The sequence below is a fragment of the Cherax quadricarinatus genome, chromosome 77, assembly GCF_038502225.1.
Source record: "Cherax quadricarinatus isolate ZL_2023a chromosome 77, ASM3850222v1, whole genome shotgun sequence".
NCBI lineage: Eukaryota > Metazoa > Arthropoda > Malacostraca > Decapoda > Parastacidae > Cherax > Cherax quadricarinatus.
Genome location: NC_091368.1, coordinates 277,871 through 300,370, shown reverse-complemented (window position 1 = coordinate 300,370; position 22,500 = coordinate 277,871). Strand labels below are relative to the sequence as shown.

At 41.4% G+C, this 22,500-nt stretch overlaps 2 long non-coding RNA genes across 3 annotated transcripts in view; one reads left to right on the top strand and one right to left on the bottom strand.

Annotated features, from left to right (window-relative positions):
• Positions 1-22,500, top strand: part of LOC138854983 (uncharacterized) — a 174,819-nt gene that overhangs the window by 67,006 nt on the left and 85,313 nt on the right. Inside the window, exon 2 of the long non-coding RNA XR_011394158.1 lies at positions 6,334-6,474. This is a non-coding gene — a long non-coding RNA (uncharacterized lncRNA). The remainder of the gene's footprint in view (positions 1-6,333; positions 6,475-22,500) is intronic.
• Positions 1-22,500, bottom strand: part of LOC128701980 (uncharacterized) — a 181,934-nt gene that overhangs the window by 147,482 nt on the left and 11,952 nt on the right. The gene's annotated exons all lie outside the window — the stretch shown is intronic.

Sequence of the window (22,500 nt, the reverse complement as noted above, 5' to 3'; positions counted from 1 at the left end):
TTGTGTTCCACAATGTGTCTGAGAAATGAGAGTAAGTCTAGCAATACTGTTCCTATTTCTCGCAACATGGTAGAATATGCACGCATTAATACACGCTTGCTATAATATGTATGAACACATGTTTTCCCTAGTTATTCCCGTGTTATTCTATGCTGTGTGTTTGTGTATGTCTGTGTGTGTGTTCAAGATGTGAGGTCAGAAACTGTGACTCTACTCCCACAAACACACACACACACACACACACACACACACACACACACACACACACACCCGCATAATACACATACATATATCTGAGTGAGAGTTGCGGGTGTCAAAAATATATCAAAAACTGATTGACCAGTTTTAATTAAACTTGGCAGATGACTTTGCTGTAGCAAAAATCAACAGATTTAACTTTTGAAAAATCTGACCAAAATTTTATTTTAAAGTTCTAGTCTGGGCAGAATTATGTGTTGAGATCTGCTGCTTTTTATGTATAATTTCTGCTGTATATTATCATAGAATATTTTAATGTGGTGAGTTATATTTCAAAATGGAGATTTATTATTATTATTATTACTATTATTAAAAAATGGAGATTTATTATTATTATTATTAATATTATTAAAAAATGGAGATTTATTATTATTAAAAAATGAAGTTTATTATTATTATTATTATTATTATTATTATTATTATTATTATTATCATCATCATCATGGAATCCTGTGCTGTACTGCAGCTCTTCTATTGACTTTGTTAAGATTTACGAGAACTGCGCTGATTGACGATCTTATAACCAGAACACTGATGTCTGAAACCCTGCATGGAGTCCGCTTTTGCTGTGGTATCCACTTTTGCTGTGGTATTCACTATTGCTGTGGTATCCATATTTGCTGTGGTATCCACTTTTGCTGTGGTATCCACTTTTGCTGTGGTATGCACTTTTGCTGTGGTATCCACTTTTGCTGTGGTATCCACTTTTGCTGTGGTATCCACTTTTGCTGTGCTACTATCCAGTTCTGCTGTGTTACGTTCCAGTTTTGTTGTGTAACTATCCAGTTCATTCCACTGCATTGCTTCTGTCGCTACGAAAAAGTTTTCTCTGGTATGTCTGTGACGAAGTCGGAAAAGTGATTTCCATATGTAGCCAATAGTTTGAATTCTTTATCCTAGTATAGGTTATTTATGCCCTTGCATATTTTGCATCGTGTCATAGCTTAGGCTATGAGTACTGTGTGTGTGTGTGTGTGTGTGTGTGTGTGTGTGTGTGTGTGTGTGTGTGTGTTCACGAATAAATAAAATCCGGCCGCGCCCACCTGTACTTTACACAGGAAGATTTTCGTCTTTCAAAACTCAAACCAAGAAGCGAATTCATAAATTTTTCCAGAAAAGCAGAAGTTGATCTCCTCAACTAACTTGGGTCACGCTCCCTGGGGTGTCTGAGGGGAAGAGGAGGAGGAGAAGAGGGGACGCACGGAAGCGTAAGAGGGAATGTAGAAAGAGAGGAGCGAAAGGGAATAAACGGATGGGGAAGAGACGATGGGAAAGGATGGAAGGAAAGGAATTTCCGGAGGTAATGAATGGGGACCGATGGGGGATAAGATAAGCACAAAGTAACGGGTAAAAATATAATAAAAATTATCGGAAGAGGGATATAAGAAATGTTGGCAATATTACATTAATTGTATTTAAAACCAACAGGTAAGGTAGGTTGTAGTGGTGGTGTTGTGGTAGTGATGGTAGGTTGTAGTGGTGGTGTTGTGGTAGTGATGGTAGGTTGTAGTGGTGGTGTTGTGGTAGTGATGGTAGGTTGTAGTGGTGGTGGTGTGGTAGTGATGGTAGGTTGTAGTGGTGGTGTTGTGGTAGTGATGGTAGGTTGTAGTGGTGGTGTTGTGGTAGTGATGGTAGGTTGTAGTGGTGGTGTTGTGGTAGTGATGGTAGGTTGTAGTGGTGGTGTTGTGGTAGTGATGGTAGGTTGTAGTGGTGGTGTTGTGGTAGTGATGGTAGGTTGTAGTGGTGGTGTTGTGGTAGTGATGGTAGGTTGTAGTGGTGGTGTTGTGGTAGTGATGGTAGGTTGTAGTGGTGGTGTTGTGGTAGTGATGGTAGGTTGTAGTGGTGTTGTGGTAGTGATGGTAGGTTGTAGTGGTGGTGTTGTGGTAGTGATGGTAGGTTGTAGTGGTGGTGTTGTGGTAGTGATGGTAGGTTGTAGTGGTGGTGTTGTGGTAGTGATGGTAGGTTGATGGCAGGTCAGGGTGGGTTGGCAGTGATGGCAGGTCAGTGGTGCTGTGGCAGTGATGGCAGGTCTGCAGTGGTGTTGTGGCAGGATGTTAGGCTGCAGTGGTGGTGGTGCAGTGATGGCAGGTCAGAGTGGGTGCTTGTGGAGTGATGGCAGGTCAGTGGTGGTGTTGGGCACTGATGGCAGGCGAGTGGTGGTGTTGTGGCAGTGATGGCAGGTCAGTGGTGGTGCTGTGGCAGTGATGGCAGGTCGCAGTGGTGGTGTGTGGCAGTGATGGCAGGTCGAGGGGGTGGTGCTGGGCAGTGATGGCAGGCTGCAGTGGTGGTGGTGGCACTGATGGCAGGTGCAGTGGCAGGCTGTGGTAGTGATGGAGGTCAGAGGTGTGGCAGTGATGGCAGGTAGTGGTGGTGTTATGGCAGTGATGATAGGCGGTGGTGCTGTGGCAGATGGCAGGCTTAGTGGTGGTGCTGTGGCAGTGATGGCAGGTCAAGTGAGTGCGTGGATAGTGATGGCAGGTGCAGTGGTGGTGCTGTGGCAGTGATGGCAGGTCAGGTGGTGCTGTGGCAGGATGGTAGGTCAGCAGTGGTGTTGTGGCTAGTGATGGCAGGTCTTAGTGGGGTGCTGGTGATGGCAGGTCGGGAGTGCCGGATAGTGATGGCAGGTCAGTGGTGGTGTTGTGGCAGTGATGGCAGGTCAGGTGGTGCGTGGCAGGATGGCAGGTCGCAGTGGTGGGTGTGGCAGTGATGGCAGGTCTGCTGGTGTTGTGGGGATGGACGTGACTGGGGTGCTGGCAGTGATGGCAGGCGTAGGTTGCTGTGGCAGTGATGGCAGGCTGCACCGGGTGCTGGCAGTGATGGCAGGTCAATGGCGGTGCTGGAGTGATGGCAGGCTGACAGTGGTGGTGCTGTGGCAGTGATGGCAGGTCTGGTGCGTCGTGGCAGTGATGGCAGGCTCAGGGGGTGGCGTGGCAGTGATGGCAGGTTCAGTGGTGGGGTTGCGGCAGTGATGGTAGGCGCAGTGGTGTGGCAGTGATGGTAGCTGAGTGGCGGTGCTGGTGGCAGGTGGCAGGTCAAGTGGCGGTGCTGGGCAGTGATGGCAGGTCAGTAGCAGTGGTGCTGTGGCAGTGATGGCAGGCTGCAGCGGCGGTGGCAGCGACGGCAGTCTGCGGCGGTGCTGGCAGTGGTGGAGGTCATAGTGGTGGGCTGTGGCAGTGATGGCAGGTGCAGCAGGGTGCTGTGGCAGTGATGGCAGGTCAGGTGGCGGTGTGTGGCAGTGATGGCAGGTCAGTGGTGGTGTGGGCAGTGATGGCAGGTACAGTGGTGGCGTCGGTAGTGATGGTAGGTCAGGAGTGGTGCTGTGGCAGTGGAGGTGCACCGGTGATGTGGCAGTGATGGCAGGCTGAGTGGTGGTGTGTGAGTGATGGCAGGTTATGGTGGTGGTGGCAGATGGCAGGTGCAGGGTGCAGGATGGAGGTCAGAGTGGTGGTGTGGCAGTGAGGTATAGTGGTGGTGTTGTGGTAGTGATGGTAGGTCAGGTGGTGTTGGCAGTGATGGCAGGCTAAGTGGTGGTGTGGCAGGATGGAGGTATAGTGGGGTGCTGTGGCAGTGATGGCAGGTCAGTGGGCTGTGGCAGTGATGGCAGGCTGCAGTGGCTGTGTGGCAACGATGGCAGGTCGAGTGGTTGCTGTGGCAGGATGGTAGGTCAGGCGGCGTCAGGCAGGATGGCAGGCTAGTGGCGGTGTGTGGCAGTGATGGCAGGCGAGGGGCGTTGTGGCAGGATGGAGGTCAAGTGGTGCTGTGGCAGTGACGGCAGGTCATGGGCGGTGTCTGGCAGTGATGGCAGGCTTTAGCGGTGGTGCTGTGGCAGTGATGGCAGGTCAGTGGTGTGCGGCAGTGATGGCAGGCTGCAGTGGTGGTGTGGCAGTGATGGCAGGTCAGTGTGGGCTGTGGCAGTGATGGCAGGTCAGTGGTGGTGCTGTGGCAGTGATGGGAGGCATATGGTGATGGTAGGTTGTAATGGTGGTGTTGTGGTAGTGATGGTAGCTTGTAGTTGTGGTGTGGTAGTGATGGTAGCTTGTAGTGGTGGTGTTGTGGTAGTGATGGCAGGTTGTAGTGGTGGTGTTGTGGTAGTGATGGTAGGTTGTAGTGGTGGTGTTGTGGTAGTGATGGTTGTAATGGTAGTGTTGTGGTAGTGATAGGTTGTAATGGTAGTGCTGTGGTAGTGATGGAACGTTATAGTGTTGTGGTAGTGATAGGAGGTTGTAATGGTAGTGTTGTGGTAGAGATGGTAGTGTTGTGGTAGAGATGGAAGGTTGTAATGGTGTTGTGCCAGTGATGGTAGGTTGTTTTGGCTATGTTGTGGTAGTGATGGTAGATGTGGTAGTGATGTTAGGTTGTAGTGTTGTGGTAGTGATGGCAGATGTGGTAGTGATGGTAGGTTGTAGTGGTGTTGTGGTAGTGATGGTAAGTTGTGATGGTGTTGTGGCAGTGATGATAGGTTGTAGTTGTGATAGTTGCAATATTTGTGATAGTTGTAATGGTTATAATAGTTACGATAGTTGTAATGGTTGTCATATTTGATAGTTGTAGTGGTCGTGATAATCGTAATTGGTATCTTTATGGTGGAGTCGTTTACCTAACCAATCACTTTATCAGTCCAGTACAAAGATTAAACTATGGTAGACGTGAAGGTTTAATTCGAAGTGTCCAGTTGCTCAGTCTTAATAAACTTAATCAGAGTGTAACGTTGTCTGCACCTATGTCATTCTTCATTATAAGGGCGAGAGACCTTTGCTGAACGTACTCCTACGAATTTAATTTGTGCACCATAAACTACGGCACGAAAGCCTTGTAGCCAGCTGCAACGAAGAGAAGGAAACGAGATTCATGTTCTTTAATAGGTTTTACTGCAACTTGTTTTACTGTGATATATATATATATATATATATATATATATATATATATATATATATATATATATATATATATATATATATATATATATATAGAGAGAGAGAGAGAGAGAGAGAGAGAGAGAGTACAAGGGAGTACGTGGAAGAGACAGGCATCAGACGATTTTTAAGTCCACACTGGGACTACCTGCTGAGATCTATGTCGACCTAGATTAAGAACCATTGTGCATTATGTAAATGTGAATGAAGGATAGAAAAATCAGAAGAAGAGAGAAAGAGAGAAACAGATAAAGAAAGAGATAAGTTTCACAACAGGCACGTAAACCATATCTTGCAAATACATTTTATTACACGATTTGTATTCATTTTTTCTAGTGTAGTGTGAACAGATGTAGAGAATAAATTGTCGGGTGTTAAATGTTATACTTTCATGGGAAAAAATGTCACACAAATATGAGGCAAAAAATAATATATGTCAAAGTTATGCATGTTAGCTCTGACAAAAATATTAATATTATTCCCACACAACTAGAGTAAGATATTGCGTTTTAATATATGTTTGTTTTAAGGTGTTAGTCCTTTCAAAGGCGTTGCCTTGATGCTGCTGAGGAGTTCTTGATCCGAGGAAATAGAGCTATCCCTCTTCTTTCAATTGGGTTAAATCTAATTGCTCCCTCCCGTAACTACCAATTATTTTATTATTAAAGATTAGCCGGTATTCTCCCGGCCCGGGCCTTTTCCAAGTGGTGGCCCGGCCTTGGCTCCCTCTTTAGGGAGTGTCTGAGACCTAAGTCTCCCATGGGAGGAGGCACAAGTACCTCCTCATCTTTGGGACCAACTGTCCCCAGGCCTAGCCACAAGCTAGGCCTCTCTGGTCTGCCATCCCCGCCCCAAGGGGGCAAATGGGAATGACAGTCTTATGAGCTAAAGGCTCGGGCTCAGGCACCTACCCTGCCCTAGAAGGGCTGGGCATGGTGTCGATGAAACTACCAATTTTAAGGCGTTGTATAACCCTCGGATGATTTAACGTTTCAACAATAATAATAATATTTTAATATTAATATATTAATACTAATAAGAAGGAAAAAAATAAAATATTATAAAAGTATTATTATTATCATTAATAATTATAGGCAGTATTATGAAAATGTTGATAAAAGTACTGTAGGTTAGCCTCCTTAAATGTATTTATACATTTCAGGAAGCCGAACACCAACTGCAGCAGTTTACTAGAGGATAGGAGGATCCAGGAGCTACAATTCAGCCCCTATATCGTATCCTTCAATTTCACAGCCATGTAAGCAAGTAGGACCTGCGAATCGACCCCTGCAACCACAAATAGGTGAGTACTCTGTTTACAGTGGTGGTGGGGGAGCTACTTGGTAAGCTCTACATGATTATTCGACTTCGTTGTCGTTATTGTCCTTGTCGTTCTTACTGCTGTTGTTGTCTTTGTCGCCCTTTTCTTTGTTGCTGTCGTCGTCCTTAGAGCAGCAAGGAGCTTCCTGGAACCTCGACGCAGCTCCAGAAATCATTCCTTCAGGCAACCAGATGTGGAAATAAAAATGTATGGAACTTGTCGTATCACTGGACAGACTAATCTCATTATACCGCCTGACCGACGCTCATCAGACGTGGCTCAGGCCTTCATCATGACTGTGGTGGTGGTGGTGGTGGTGGTTGTGGCGCTGATATTGACTGTTATCATGGTGTTTATTGGGCTTATGATGTAAGTAGTTTCTGTTGTGGGAGTGTACCGTTAGTACAGGTAGTCATGGCAGTGACTGGTAGTAGGTGGCTGTGCTGTTTCCTGATGTGGGTGATGACCCACAGCTGGAACTTTTGGTCATCTGACCGAGGCCTTCTGCTGGCTTACCGCCAGCGGAAGGCCTCGGTTATGATCATAATCCCATTAGGAATTATATCTACTGATTATGATTATAATCATAACCATTAGGAATTATACTAGGTTGTGAGTCGTGGGCCTTTGTGATGTTAGTGTTGGTGAAGCCATGATTGTGGTGATAGTGAATTATATGGTGGTGACTGACACTAGGATAGACAAGGTAGTTAGACGTAGCATCACATTAATAATAATTTGGATATAAAAAAAAACTTTTACTAATTAAATCCAGAGAAACAATTACTATAGTGTTGAAATCATGTTGAATAAAATTATCGCATTGTCAACAGTACAAAAGTAAAGCCACATGTGTGGAGCCAGCTATTATTGTGACATAAACCATACCACGGGTGGGATTTGAACCCGCGGTTCAAATCCCACCCGTGGTATGGTTTGTTTGCAATCGTGTCATTACGATTTCGTGAGTCATTATTGTGACATATTGTTCTGAGTAGAGCTTCATCAAGTTATGACTTGATAAGTCTCTACACCGAGTGAAACTTTCTCCAAATAACACTTTGCTTTGCAACATTCGTCTCTTCTTCAACACAGACTTGACAGACCTCGTGTTGGTGAAGAAATGAATCCAAACATCAAAATCAATTCCTTTTCCTTAGTGTCTTTTGGCTACCATAAGAAAATTCCGTTTAACGGGAGGTGCAGACACTGGTAAAAGTTCTTCTATAAATCAACTGGAATTAAAAACCCTTTCTTCAGATAAAGCCTGATTACCTCTCATTCGTTAAAGGTTCTATAACACCTATGGTTTTAGCGTTTCCCGTGGATATAACAATGCTGGCATCCTCATTAAGTTCTCGCAAAAATTAAAAACATTGGCATTAGTTCCCTTGTTCTAAAAGTTCTTATTATCCACCCCGTCATCCTCCTTGCTGCCGTGACCTGGATCTTATTGTGTTCTTTGAAGGAAAGGTTACCTGACGTAATTATTTTCAAATCTTTCCCGTTCCTTTCCTTCTATTTGACGATCCTTCTGAATTCTGAATTATGCCTAAAAAAATTTCTTAATTTTGGGAACAAGCTTTTACAGCTAAAAAATGTAGCTGACTTTCCAGTTTTTATCAGAAATGAGTTTCCAGGCAATGGTCTTTTCAGAGAGCAAGAAAATTTCATCCATATCAATTCCCTGGGAACACGCTGGCGTAACAAACAGATGATAACATGTAACAAGATATCTCTTGTGTCAACATCAAGTCTATAAATTGCCTTCGCAAGAAGAGGAACTCGGAGGCGCTTCTCAGAGCCTCAGACAATCAGGCATTTCTAGTCTAAATTAATGCTTACTAACAATTATTTTTAAATTTAGTGAAATTACTTTTAATTTCTTACAAATTGCTAGAAAAACCTCAAATACTGCGATATAGTAATATGAAGTAATATAAAATAACAAAAATAATAGCAATACTGTCAATAACAACAATAATAATTATAATAATAATGAAGCATTGGATATCTTCAGTAATATCAGTAGAAGAACTAACTCAAAAGGTCAAAGTTGGTCTGGTAATCTCATAGCTTCAGCTGCTTCATCCTCGTCACGACTTCCTGACAATACACCAGCAACTGCAGGCAAACTTCCTCAGCCAAGATTTAACTTTGTGAACTGAACGATACCAGAAGTAAGAAGACCAGTTGCTTCATGGGAGCTTACTCCAGTATTGAAGCGTGATGACACAAGCTCTTGGGCCTTGTTGGGAAGCTGATATCTGGTGTTTGGAATACCTAGTGTTTCTGATACCTGGTGTTCCTGATGCCTTGTGTTGAGCATGGAAAGTGCGCCACAACAATAGTAACAAATAGCCATTGCTTTTGTTTTTATGTGATTTGTGTTGTAAGATAAATTTTTCAGAAAGAACAAGAATAAGAAATGACTAATAATTTAAGAACAGCTATGCTTGTTAAATAATGATATAATGATATGTACAGTTAACTGATAATTCAAAACAAATAATAGCAACTCACCAAACTAATTAAGTTAATTATTGTTACGGTTTGACACAAATACTGTTTCTGTTGTTTTTATCTAAATATATAAAGTTTCCGTCATGGTCACTAATAAAAAAAATCATCAGTTAATCTCTAGTTAATTATTTATAACATAATAATCTGTATTTAAATAATTTTAAATTATATTTCGTGATGTTTTATAACTACTGATAACTTTCCTGAAAATCATTAAAAACACGTTAAGAGTTTTCTGTTTTTCATGAGAAAAGTTATTTTATGTGAAGTAAACACGAGAATAAGAGGCAACTGGACTACAGTTGTTGTTTCTCAGCACATCGCTTCGATATGGACCTGGAAACTCCCATTATCTATCCCATTATCTATCCTTTTATCTATCTTATTATCTATCCTATTATCTTCACGGTGATCATTTGGCTTTTGCCTTTCGGGAACGTCTTAAAATCTCCAAAATGTGGATCAGTTTCCAGCGATGGGTTGGTGAAAGCCTTTTGACAGGTTAGTTATGTGCCGTCTGGCCACCCCTTCATATCCTGTCCTGTCAGACAGATTTTCACGGAACTCTATTAGATTCGTGAGACAGGGTTCTCCGACTCTACATCGAGTCAGGGGCTCGTGACTAGGTCCCTGTCCCCTCAGATTCACCAGTAATCTTGCTATTATTATCTTCTCCATCACGGGGCATGTCAGGAAGATACGTCTGTAGTAAGGCGTTCTGTCTCGCTGTTTTCAAGATTTGTACAATGTCACTTTTGTTGTAACTGTGTGTGTGTGTGTGTGTGTGTGTGTGTGTGTGTGTGTGTGTGTGTGTGTGTGTGTGTGCGTGTGCGTGCCTGTATGGTGTAAGTACCCGGGAAGTTACTCAGGTATAATATTCAACATACCTAGAGAGATCACACTCAGATTCTGGGTCAAGGATATACATGATGAAATTCCTCATGCCAGTCACTTAGGATCACGCTAGTGTGTGTGTGTGTGTGTGTGTGTGTGTGTGTGTGTGTGTGTGTGTGTGTGTGTGTGTGTGTGTGTGTGTGTGCTCGCGCGCGCGCGCGAGTGCGAGACAAGAATAAAGCGTAAAGATTTTGTCTGCAATCTGTTAGAGACTTTATAGTTTGGAGGGCAGTGACAGGGGTACAAACCCTGCCGCATTTGTCTGCCTTTCAATCCCAGGAATACCAACCAAAAACAGAAGATAGAGTGAAGCTTCACGTGCTTGAATAGAAGCCTCATTTTCGAGGTTTGACACCCTTGAACACGAGCTTTATTTAGGAAGGTTGAAACACTCGATATAAGCAATTAGAAGAAGCAATTAAATTAAAATAAACTGCAACAACATATTCTGAATCTAACGAAAAAAATATATTTCTTGTTTTTTATTATCAAATTATTGTAAACTTATCTAAAATACATTTAGTTGGATTAGGCTAAATTAAATTGCGCTTGTTATGAAGTTAGGTAAGTTTTCTAAGGTTCTTTTGGTCCAAATAAACGTAAAGAGAATATTTTAGAAAGGACTTAATTTTAAATGAGTTCTTGCTAATTGACCAATTTTACCTATTTGGCACTAATATATATATATATATATATATATATATATATATATATATATATATATATATATATATATATATATATATATATATATATATATATATATATATACACACACACACACACATTAACTCAACGGTCGTCTCCGCCAAAGCGGTGTGACCCAAAATAGAAGACACGGTCAGCAATATTCACTCATTTACCATCTTTCCAAAAGCGCGCTGACAACACAATCGAATTACCTTTCGATGGCAGCATCCTCACCCCCTCACCCCTCCTGAAAGAGAGGGATGAGTCCTCCAGGACTCAAGTCCAGTAATACATCCAGAGGGAGAGAGAGAGAGAGATTAACAAATCAGCATCCCGTGTCCCAAGCCATTCTTATCTCCCACACACACAGTGCCACTACCACTTGTGCATCCCCCGGGGTCCCTTCAAGGAACGTGTCTTGTTACTACCAAAGGCCTCTTTATCCATGGAACTGAAGCCCTTCTCCTATGGCCTGGGATCGCTCCTGATTAGCACTCCTAAGCCCCTGGAGCCGTATAATGCATACTTATTTAGCGCTTCCCACGACAAAAACTATAGTGTCTTCGGGTCTTGTGTCTCCTGCACAAACGACTTCCGTCACTTGTCGCTGAGGAGAGAAAAATTCGCGACTGACTTTCTAAATGGAGATTGTGAGCGAGTTTCTCCTCTTGTGTTGACGGAGGAACTAACTGAATGGGAAAAGTGGGAAAGAGTGAGAAGTGGGAAAGAAAACCTTGAAACGTGGGGAAAAAATGGGCGAGCAGTGAGGGGGAAGAGGAAGGTGAGAGAGCCTGAGAAGTGGATGAGAAAGCCAATGTGAGAGAAAATAAAGAGAGGAAGAGGAGAAAGCCTGGGAAGTTGGATAGAAAGCCGAGGATTTGAGTGAGAAACCCAGGAAAATTATCAAGAAAGCCTGGGATGTGTGAAAGAGAGAGAGAGAATCATTAAGAGGGGAGAATCCCTGAAACGTGGGGCGGTATTCGCGAGACGAGGTAAAGAGACGCCGATAAATAGAAAAGAAAACCCAGGCTGTTAGAGTGAAAGTCTGAGCCATATGGAGAAAGCCTTAAAACTGTGGGAAAACCGGAGTGACCTCTGAGAAAGACACGTTATTTAACGACAAAAATCGGTAGAATTGTGGAATTTGTTAACTTATATGGAGAAGAAACGTTGGACATGACGAAGAGCATTTGGCGTTAGGAAGACCTGAAACTTAAGATGTTACGGAAAAAAATGTAGAGCGTGAGGGAAAAAAGCCAGGTGCGGGAAAGAAACCCATTAGACGTGGGATGACGGCATTGTGTGTGTGAGTGTACTTACCTATCTGTGGTTGCAGGGGTCAATTCACAGCTCCTGGCTCAGAAACTTTGCTAGCTGCTAATAGCTCCACTCTCTGCCTGTTCAAGAGCCTTATCGTACCTCTGTTTAAAGCTGCTTTAAACAGAGGTACGATGACGCATACGATGTATGCGTCATGCCTCCACTACTTCACTCTCCAGACTGTTCCCCCACCTGCCAACTCTAAGGCTGTGAAGTAAGTGTGTGTGTGTGTGTGTGTGTGTGAGTGAGTGAGTGAGTAAATGATAGAAGCACCATTCCAGTATGCAAGTTATAGCACAGCAAAATAAAGTAAGAGAAAACACACAAACACAGACCAAATATTGAAGATAAAACTGGACGACTTTTCGGTCTTTCTTGACCCAGCGAGTTAGGTTAGGAAAGAGTCAAACAACATGTGTTCTAAACAAAATGTTATGTGATGTCGCCTCAGGTCTGTGGTTTAGTTATGAACCGAGGCCTATGAGGCGGGGGTCTGGGGAAGAACCAGCCTCTCCTGGACTATGAAAACAAATCTGGGCGAAAAAATAAGTATTTTCAAGGCGCAAAAAGAAAGTTTTTATCAAGGGACATTCTTTGATAATCCAGTGATAATTAGTGTTTAAAATGGGTTAACTGATTTATTTACTTATCTAGAAAACGACTTAAGCACATGTTAGTTTTCGTTCCATCACAGATGGAGTTACCATCACCTTGACTCTGCTGTAGCTGATGAACCCTTAACGGAATACTTGATGATATCCTTATAAGAACATAAAAATGGAGGAACACTGCAGCAGGCCTACTGGCCCATGCATGGCAGGTCATTATCATAACCACCCATGTATTTATCCAACCTTTTCCCAAAGCTACGCGTATATATGCTTCCGTACCCCCAGGCAATAGTCACACCCAGCCCCTACCACTCGTATATTTGTCCAATTTCTTCATAAACCTACCCAAGGTCTTAACCTCTATTACCCTACTGTAGTGTCTCCGCTCACTATGGCAGATTTCAACCTCTAGTACGAGCCTCATCCTGCATAATGGAATATGAGAGGGAACCATAGTTAGCTTTCGCCCCCACTGTATAACTAATAAATATACAACTAGGTATCATCACACAACGTATTATCCTCCATAGAGTGCTAATATGGAATTCAAAATACTCTAAAAAAAAAAAATAGGCATTTTTTTCTCCGCTCCCGTGTAAAATAATGCCATCTCATACGCATATAGTTACAAATTGTTCCAGTTACGATACACTGAATTTTGTCTTTCATAACACAGGTATGTAATAACCAAATAACTCACTGGATGGTAAAAAAAAAAAAAAAAGAAAAAAAAAAGACATGCAAAGGGAAGAACAATTTGTCAAGCAAATTGTTTGAACTTCAACAAGAACAATATCTTCCATGGATAACGACCTTCAGCAACGTCTGACGAGCAAACAGATTAACTTAAAAAAAGACTTAACAAGATCATTACGTCCGAAATTCAAACTCCTTTTCGAAAAACGTGAGTGGAATACACTGAATATTTTCTCAGTGCTGGAGGATAATATTGCAGAGACAGTAATAGCTCTCACTGGGCGAGGAGCCAAATAAGCAGAAACTATATTGCAGCGAGAACACGATCAGGAAGATAATGAAATTTTTAAGTCTAGGACATATTCTTACGAGAGGTCTTAGAGACAATGGCTAAGAAGTGAGGGGGGGGGGTGAAATGGGGGGAGGGCGAGTGGAAGGTGTGTGTGTGTGTGTGTACTCACCTATTTGTACTCACCTATTTGTGGTTGCAGGGGTCGATTCACAGCTCCTGGCCCCGCCTCTTCGCTGATTGCTTCTAGGTGTATGTGTGTGTGTGTGTGTGTGTGTGTGTGTGTATCACTCAAGCCCTCTCAAAGATCCAGCAAGGACTGGGCCATTTTCGTTTCTCGAGGCGCCCTAACCATGAAAAAAGACAAAAACAAAAGGCATCATTGAAAGTGAGACATAATTTTAATTTTATAATAAATGATAAAAAACTTTCTTGCCTACTTCTCTGAAGGCGCTGTAAATATTAGTAACATATAGGTTTTGTACAGTGTTGCAGTTGCACGTTGAGCAAATTGCATTCAAACATTCTTGTGACACAGTGGAGGTGGAATAAATAGAAAAATAAAAGAATGGACAGGGATATATATGAACCGTAGTCCAAGTAATAACTTGTCGGTTCAGAGGACCGACAAGTTAATGAATTAGCTCTTGGGTATCTTTACTGAGTAAACGTTTCGCTACACAGTGGTTTCATCAGTCCTATACAAAGAAGAATGGCTAAGATGAGTAGTAGTTTGAGGTAATCAGTCCCTCAGCCTGGAGTCGATGTAATCAGTCCACCAATCTTGAAAAGAATACAACATATGCACGTAGAAGTGTCTTATACACTGTAGACAGGTAAGGTGAAGCAGTCGTAGGGGATATCAAATTAAAAGTTCATTTAAACCATACCACGGGCGGGGATAGAACCCGCGATCAGAGTCTCAAAACTCCAGACCGTCGCGCTAGCCACTGGACCAGCTAGCTTCAATAAGATTCATCCATTGTGATGAATGGTTTGAAAAACCGACATGTTGAAGATTGAGACACTTATGCAGCATATGGGAATCTTTATTCAGGAAACGTTTCGCCACACAGTGGCTTCATCAGTCCAATACAAAGAGGAAGGCGTAAGGAGAGGAAGAGAATGAGGTAATCAGTCCCTCAACCTGGAGTCGATGTGTTCAGTCCATCAATCTTGTAGAATGTACAGCATAGGGCCGTAGACGTGGCTTATATACTGTAGTGAGGTGACGTGAAGCAGGTGGAGGCGGGGTCATAGTGGTACCATCCACTAGTCGAAGTAGGTCTTCGTCCAAAGGTTGAACAAGTGTTACAAAGAATTCTTCAACACTTGTTCAACCTTTGGACGAAGACCTACTTCGACTAGTGGATGGTACCACTATGACCCCGCCTCCACCTGCTTCACGTCACCTCACTACAGTATATAAGCCACGTCTACGGCCCTATGCTGTACATTCTACAAGATTGATGGACTGAACACATCGACTCCAGGTTGAGGGACTGATTACCTCATTCTCCTCCTCTCCTTACGCCTTCCTCTTTGTATTGGACTGATGAAGCCACTGTGTGGCGAAACGTTTCCTGAATAAAGATTCCCATATGCTGCATAAGTGTCTCAATCTTCAAGATTCATCCAACTAGGTATGTTAGCATAGGCACCACTGTGACCACAAATGCAAGTTTTTACAGACGAATCTCCAGTGGCTAACGCGTCGGTCTGGAGTTTTGAGACTCTGATCGCGGGTTTTAACCCCGCCCATGGTATGGTTTGTTTGCAATCGTGTTACGATTTCGTGAGTCAGTAAAACTTCATTTACCTGAAGCCACAGTTGTTGGTAAACTGACATTAATAAAAAAAATTGATATTTGGAAAACAACTGAGAATTCAAGTATTTCCTTAAATAATTTCTCTCTTCTTATTTCACTTTAAAGTTTATGACCTCTTCACTGAGTTATTTTAAGATTTCGTTGCTGCTCTGTTAATTTAATAATTCAACTTTGAAAGCAAATCTTCACTAACAAGACAAAAGAACTCAAAAAGTGTAAAAATTCGTTAGTGACTCAAACTTGTAAGGCCTGAAATAATAGAATCAATGTTGACAAAGAGAGATGAATGCATAGTTGAAGACTTTTATTGAGGAAACGTTTCACCAAATGTAAAAAAGCCACTTGTAGCGAAACATATCCTCAAAATAAATGTTCTGAACTGTGTATATGTGTTAGTATCAACATACTGTCAGTATAACTATACCTCTCAGTAGGCTTAATGATTACAAATAGCTATTAGACAAATTGCTATTGATCGCGACAACTCTGAGTCTTCATTTATTCAACGTTTCACTCAGCGTTGATCTTTTTTTAATACTTAAAAAAGTCCAGTGATGTGTGAAAAGTGGTACAAATAAAGGTTTTCACAGCCAATGGTAACATATTTCTGGTCGGCATCGTATTCAGAGTGGAAGACGCGATTTGTTGAAAACTCTGATGACATTCCAGTCCTCAGTCAGCATTGTATTTCAGTGTTCCAGAATTTGCTGAATCTCATTTAAAAGACATTCAGTTCTAACTCATGGTACAGGTAGGATTCCACCCCATGGCAATTCAATAGTAAACTAGCAAGTCAGTGCGCTAAGCAGTATTCTTGTAGAACTGCTGTGTGTTGTATTTCCCAGTCTTCTGCCTGGTCAACCAGGCTGTTTGTGATGGTAGGCCGTAGGTCCACATACCCATCACAACCCGGCTGATCCAGCATTTTCAGCTTAATCTTCAAAACTCCTATTTTCATACCAGCAATATTTCTGATACCTGTTGGTATCAGAAATTCGAGAACAAACAGTTCTCGAATTGAACCCATGACTCCACTCTACTCACTGGGTATATGTCATTTTCTCCCATATCTTTCACTCCTGTAGCTTGCCATAGCAGTCTGCAGTTTAGGGATCAGGCATATAAGCATTTTCCATGTATATATTATCAGATTTATCTCTTCTCCATGGTAGGAGAAGAATATATTCAAACAGTTCCTAGGAGAACCTTGAGTTTTCCCTGAAGTACGTTTATCCTCTGCTCTGAGAATGAGGGTCCCCAGTCCAGTTCTAGAGGTGGTACCTTTTGAAAGGTATATATATATATATATATATATATATATATATATATATATATATATATATATATATATATATATATATATATATTAGAGAAATTATATTTCCTACTCCAACTGTATTATCAACAGTTTAGCTTACAATATTCAAGAAAATCGGAGCAGCAGGAGCTAATACATAATGTTACATTGCGATATCCAATTAGAATGTCGCACAGTTTACGAGCTGAAGTTATCATAGATATGCTATACGAGGCAATACAACCAAGGCTTTCCACGCATCGCAATCACATTAACTCTGTCTCATTTAATAAGCACTCTTTGTAACCACTTTAATATCTGACACGAGCTGTTGAGGTGGAGGAATTGGAGCTACCTTTCCCCTTCCTTGGATCAAATGGATTGTCTGCCATTCCCCAGGCTCTGTGTGACCTCTTTGCGTTTTCCCTGATTCGAGCCCTGTCAGTTTTTTAATTAAATGCTGCTAAATAAACATAATTATATAAACAATTAAGTGGATAATTTTATTTATTAAACTGGAAGAGAAAATGGAGTTAAATTAAACATGAATTTTGATGGTCGCTTGTTAAGTATAAAGTAAAGACTGAGTGTTTTACAAGCTGTCTCTAGTGTAAATATTATGATGGAAGTCATTAGCAATGACATATATTTGCAGACCATTATCTTCTTGGTTGACTTTTATATACACCTTCTGAATGGAAGGGGTGAATGGTGGAGGGAGAGGGATGAGAGGTGAGTAGGAGAAGGGAGAGCTGGGGAGAAGTAACTTGTAGGGAAGGAGTGGAGGGTCGAGGGTAGGGGTATGTCAGAGGTGAAGGTGCGTGTTAGGGTGTGGATGAAGGGTAGGAATGAAGGGGTCATAACTAGGAATGAAGGGATAACGGGAAGGGATGACGAGGCCAGGAGCCGGAATGATGGGAGTCAGAGGTTTGAATAAAGGGGTCAGAGAAAGGGAATGAAGTCAGAGGAAGGAACGAAGAGGTCCGGGGTGGGAATGAAGTAGTCAGGGGCAGGGACGAGGTGGTCAGGGGTCCCAGTGATATATAAAAATAATTCATTAACATACAAATACACACACATGGTAGTGACGGACTCATGGTAGTGACGGACTCATGGTAGTGACGGACTCATGGTAGTGACGGACTCATGGTAGTGACGGACTCATGGTAGTGACGGACTCATGGTAGTGACGGACTCATGGTAGTGACGGACTCATGGTAGTGACGGGCACATGGTAGTGACAGACACATGGTAGTGACGGGCACATGGTAATGACGGACACATGGTAGTGACGGACTCATGGTAGTGACGGACTCATGGTAGTGACGGGCACATGGTAGTGACGGGCACATGGTAGTGACGGACACATTGTAGTGACGGACTCATGGTAGTGACGGACTCATGGTAGTGACGGACACATGGTAGTGACGGACTCATGGTAGTGACGGGCACATGGTAGTGACGGACACATGGTAGTGACGGACACATGGTAGTGACGGACTCATGGTAGTGACGGGCACATGGTAGTGACGGACTCATGGTAGTGACGGACTCATGGTAGTGACGGACACATGGTAGTGACGGACTCATGGTAGTGACGGGCACATGGTAGTGACGGACACATGGTAGTGACGGACACATGGTAGTGACGGGCACATGGTAGTGACGGGCACATGGTAGTGACGGACACATGGTAGTGACGGACACATGGTAGTGACGGACACATGGTAGTGACGGACTCATGGTAGTGACGGACTCATGGTAGTGACGGACACATGGTAGTGACGGACTCATGGTAGTGACGGACTCATGGTAGTGACGGACTCATGGTAGTGACGGACACATGGTAGTGACGGACTCATGGTAGTGACGGACTCATGGTAGTGACGGGCACATGGTAGTGACGGACACATGGTAGTGACGGACTCATGGTAGTGACGGACTCATGGTAGTGACGGACTCATGGTAGTGACGGACTCATGGTAGTGACGGACACATGGTAGTGACGGGCACATGGTAGTGACGGGCACATGGTAGTGACGGACTCATGGTAGTGACGGACTCATGGTAGTGACGGACACATGGTAGTGACGGACTCATGGTAGTGACGGACTCATGGTAGTGACGGACTCATGGTAGTGACGGACTCATGGTAGTGACGGACACATGGTAGTGACGGACTCATGGTAGTGACGGACTCATGGTAGTGACGGACTCATGGTAGTGACGGACTCATGGTAGTGACGGACTCATGGTAGTGACGGACTCATGGTAGTGACGGGCACATGGTAGTGACGGACACATGGTAGTGACGGACTCATGGTAGTGACGGACACATGGTAGTGACGGACTCATGGTAGTGACGGACTCATGGTAGTGACGGACACATGGTAGTGACTGGCACATGGTAGTGACGGACACATGGTAGTGACGGACTCATGGTAGTGACGGACTCATGGTAGTGACGGACACATGGTAGTGACGGACTCATTGTAGTGACGGGCATATGGTAGTGACGGACTCATGGTAGTGACGGACACATGGTAGTGACGGACTCATGGTAGTGACGGACACATGGTAGTGACGGACTCATGGTAGTGACGGGCACATGGTAGTGACGGACTCATGGTAGTGACGGGCACATGGTAGTGACGGACTCATGGTAGTGACGGACACATGGTAGTGACGGACACATGGTAGTGACGGAGATATGATAGGGACACAGAAACATAACGCTACATAGTACAAGTAAAGCCACGAAGGAGAGAGCCACCATCATGCAGACAACCAACTCTCACATGGTAGTGACGGACACATGGTAGTGACGGACTCATGGTAGTGACAGACTCATGGTAGTGACGGACTCATGGTAGTGACGGACTCATGGTAGTGACGGAGATATGATAGGGACACAGAAACATAACGCTGCATAGTACAAGTAAAGCCACGAAGGAGAGAGCCACCATCATGAAGACAACCAACTCACACACCTCCCCACCAACAATAAACATTCATTTTCATCCCTTCTGAAGACAGTTTATAAAACCACCAAGTCAATATTTCAGTGATCATTCACCTTATTCAGAGTCAGGAAAAAAATACCAAGGAACAGGTTTACTCACAAGTTAAGAATGGTAAAGTAATCTAAAAACATAATGACTAAAAGAATATATAAAGAAGGGCAAATTACCTCAGGTGAGGGCAGGCAGGTACCATCTTGGTGTACACACTCAAGTTCTCGAGGTAAACAGTGTGAGAAAACTTATACAGGGAAGACACTACTATTGTAACGTAAATAATCAGAGTACTGATTATTAATACGTTCAGGTTTACCTGTCCAATATATAACTGCTATATAATTCTTAAAGCACACCCATTTTGTGCTATTCTTGTAATTTCAAAGTTATTAGCACAAGGGATATGATTTTTAATCTCAGAATGTAGTCTGATGGTTGATGAGAGAAGTTTAACTAGTTTAGTGAAGATCCTTCGAGCCAGATTTAAAGTTCACATATTATGGTAGCTTGAAAGTTCTTAAGGGTACTATTAACATATCTAACCTTACAGTTAGAATGAGTATACTGATATATAATGCTTGAACAAAGAAGTGGTAGAACGAGATCCTTGTATCTAAGATGACTAAAGATTAATTAACAAACATACAAATAAATCTAATCCACGGATATATATATATATATATATATATATATATATATATATATATATATATATATATATATATATATATATATATATATATATATATATATATATATATATTATATATATATATATATATATATATATATTATATATATATATATATATATATATATATATAATATCATGCCGAATATGTAAAACTGGCCAGTTAGCAAGAACTCATTTAAAACTAAGTCCTTTCTAAAAATTTCTCTTACAAGTTTAAAGATATTTTTTTCATTTATGTTAATGTAAAAATTTATAATTTTGCACCAAAAGAATCTTAGAAAACTTGCCTAACCTTATTCTAACAAGCGCAATTTATTTTAGCCTAATCCTACTAAATATATTTTAAAAACGTTTATAGTAATTTAATACTAAACAAACACAATGAAATATATTTTTTTTCGTTAGGTTTAGAATGATTTTGGCGAAATTATTACATACACAAATTTTCGCTTGTCCTATATGGCAAGATGAGCTTTGCTATTTAAGCCAAAATCGCAAGTTCTGCCTATTAGGCACGACATATATATATATATATATATATATATATATATATATATATATATATATATATATATATATATATATATATATATATATATATATATATATATATATATATATATATATATATATATATATATATATATATATATATATATATATATATATATATGCAATAAGATCACAGTAAACAGGTGATTTCAAAATATGCAAAACAACCACTCTGAAAGAATAGAGAAATTACAAGCGTTTCGTGACTACTCACATTATCAAGGAACTATATAGTTCCTTGATAATGTGAGTAGTCACGAAAGCACTTGGAATTTCTCTACTCTTTCAGAGTGGTTGTTTTGGTTATATATATATATATATATATATATATATATTTTATATATATATATATATATATATATATATATATTTATATATATATATATATATATTTTTATATATATATATATATATATATATATATATATATATATATATATATATATATATATATTTTATATATATATATATATATATATATATATATATATATATATATATATATATATTTTATATATATATATATATATATATATATATATATATATATATATATATATATTTTATATATATATATAATATATATATATATATATATATATATATATATATATATATATATATATATATATATATATATATATATATATATATATATATATATATATATATATATATATATATATATATATATATGATAATCGAGTCGGAAATACATAGATGTTAGAACATATATCGTAACGACCAAGGCTCTATCACTTCTGCTACTTTAATTATCTCCACGGGTTAGCTACTCCTGTCTCAGCACCCTCACATACACTCCACTCTCCCTGCTTCTCTCCTCTACCTTCTTCCAGTCTCTCGCCTCTCCATGCTGCTTCTCTCTCCCTGCCTCTCTCCTCTCGCCGCCTCTCCTTTAATAAATTTCTTGAGTCAGTTCCTGATCAGTGTGTGGTGTGGTCGTTGGACTGCGAGCGGCTAGCACAAACAATCTACTTGGTTCAGCAACCTGGAGGCCTGGTCAGGTACCGGGTGGCAGGGGAGGCTAACAGTGACCCTTGGAACCGTCTTCACGTAAATTCACGTAACCACCATCACTATCACCCCAACCCAATCACCACCATCACCACTATCACTCCAACCCAATCACCACCAACACCATCACCATCACCACTTCAGCTTCTACCTCATTTCCCCCCTTCCCATCAACCCATCACCCCCTTCCCATCAGCCGTGCCTGCAGCTGGGTGCATGTTATCATTCATAAGGCTTGAGGATCCCTCATCATTCTGCGTCATTCTCATAGAGTAGAAAAGTTTTAATATTTTGAAGGGAAAAGCAGCATGTTTCACTAATGATTTTTTTCCTCTCAAAATTCGACGAGATTTCTGGGAGGGGGGAGGAGGAGGAGGAGGAGGAGGAGGAGGAAGAAGAGGAGGAAGGGGGAAGAGGAGGATGTTAGCGTGTGAGGAAAGAGGAGGTGAGAGGAGAGGGAATATAATCAAGAGAGATGAAATTTCAGTCTCTTTTTAGGTATTGTTTTGATTGTATTGTTTGTTTTTTGAGAGGGAAGGTAGGTAGGTGGGTAGGTAGGTA